The sequence below is a fragment of the Microtus ochrogaster genome, chromosome 10 (genome assembly GCF_000317375.1).
Source record: "Microtus ochrogaster isolate Prairie Vole_2 chromosome 10, MicOch1.0, whole genome shotgun sequence".
Classification (NCBI taxonomy): Eukaryota; Metazoa; Chordata; class Mammalia; order Rodentia; family Cricetidae; genus Microtus; species Microtus ochrogaster.
Window position 1 is genome coordinate 61,902,088 of NC_022016.1, and position 2,103 is coordinate 61,904,190.

The following is a 2,103-nucleotide window of genomic DNA, read 5'->3' on the forward strand; positions in this document are numbered from 1 at the left end:
AAGAACAAAACAAAGAAAAATGAGTAAAGAAAGATTAAAAAGCCCAGAGGCAAATGTAGTTAAAGAAATAAAACAAGCTAAAGCCGGATATTCATTAGTAAGATTAAGTTTCTGTGTATTTATTTGGGAGCTGGGTCGTGGGTCCCCTAAGAACAAAAACAAACAAAAAAAGCCCACCAACTACATACACTGCTATGATTGTATACATATTTTAATTTAATTTTGTTTTTTTGAAACATGGTCTATGTAGCTCCCATTGTCCGGGAGCTCACTATGTAGACCAGGCTGTCCTCCAACTCACAGAGATCCTCCTGCCTCTGCTACCCAATTGCTGGGATTAAAGTGTAGGCCACTGCATTCGAACCTGTATACACATGTTTGTTTTAAAGATAGAGAGGAGCTGGGCAGTGGTGGCGCACACCTTTAATTCCAACACTTAGGAAGCAGGGCAGGCAGATCTCTGTGAGTTCAAGGCCAGCCTGGTCTACAGAATGAGTTCCAGAACATCCAGAGTTGTTACACAGAGAAACCCTGTCTTAAAACTCCCCCTCCCATATAAAACTAGAGATAGGGGCAGAGAACAGACATGAAGTTGAGTACAAATTGTTCCCTCCCTGTTTAAAAAGAGAACCATCTTGAAAATTTAGGAATACTTTCTAATGGACGAGGGTGGTTATTTATTATGGCTTAGATATGAAATATTTCCCACAGGTTCATGTGTTTCATCCTCATACAATGTTTTGGGAGATTAGAGATTATAGGGTCTTTAGGATGTGGGCCTTTACTGGAGGAAATAGGTTGCTAGGGCCTTATATCAACTCCTGTTCTGGCCTGAGTCCTTTATTTCCTGGTCCACTGAAGTGTGAACAAGCAACTTCATGCTCCTGCTACCACAGAAGCAGCTACTTCAGATTCCCTGCCTGCCCCACCACAATGAACTGTACCTTCTCAAACCCATGAGCAATAGATCCCCAGTTGCTGCTTTCTGGGATTTTGTCAAAGTAACTAATACAGAAAATCAGTACCAGGAGGTGTAATCTTCGTTGTAACCCGACTTTTGTTCGTCAGCCTTTCTAACTGGTTCGTAGGAGGAATGTGGGTGAGTTTCACGCTGTGTACTAGAGGAATTCTGGAATGTCACAGCAGAACTTATTCTGATGAGAGTTTGGAAGAGCAGGTCGTCAATGCAAATGCAATCAACGGAGGTCATGCTTCTGAGGTTTCAGAGGGGAACAGGAACTCTATTGGGAATTAGACACACGTACGTGTGTTTCACTATAATGAAGGGGCTCTATATTACATGCTGCTAATTAGCTGTCAGTCTAGGGAATTCAAGAGCAACACAAGATTCGGTGGCATTGGTGTGAACCTTCCCCTGCTGCACAGAATGGAGGTGATGAGGAAGAAGGCTCCAGCAGAATGAATCTCAGAGCCAGAGCAGCCCACCTGACCAGAGGGGCTAGACTGAGGTGCTCGACTGCTTGTTTTCCTCCCATATATAATCTGCTGGCTGAAAATGAGGTGTTGGTGGGGAAAGATGTTAGAGCCTTCGAATGTTAATCTACTATTTTTGGACTGCTGGCTTTCATCATAAAACACAAAGATCCAGGCTTTTGCTTGTGTGGCAGGTGGCAGGGACTTACAAATGGGGCTTTCCCATCAGCTCATGTTCCTGCTTCCTACATGTGTATTTCATACTGCTAAACCAACAGGGTCAATTCACTTTCACTTCCTGTTTTGTTAGAAGCATTAACAGCCATTTTATTTTATGTGTATTGGTGTTTTGCCTCTATGTATATCTATGTGAGGGTGTCAGATTCCCTGGAGCCGGAGTGATAGACAGTTGTGAGCTGCCATGGGAGTGCTGGGAATTGATCTTGGAACCTCTGGAAAAACAAAAACAGCCAGTGTTCTTAATCCCTGAGCCATCTTTCCAGCCCCAGGAAGTACTTTAATAACTAGATAAGAATGGGGTAATGGAGCAATAGCTCAGCAGTAAGTACTAGCTACACCTGAAGCCCACCAGGGTTCAATTCCTAACATCCATATGGCAGCTCACAACCCTCCTACAGCTCCAGTCCCAGAGGATACGATGCCTTCTGT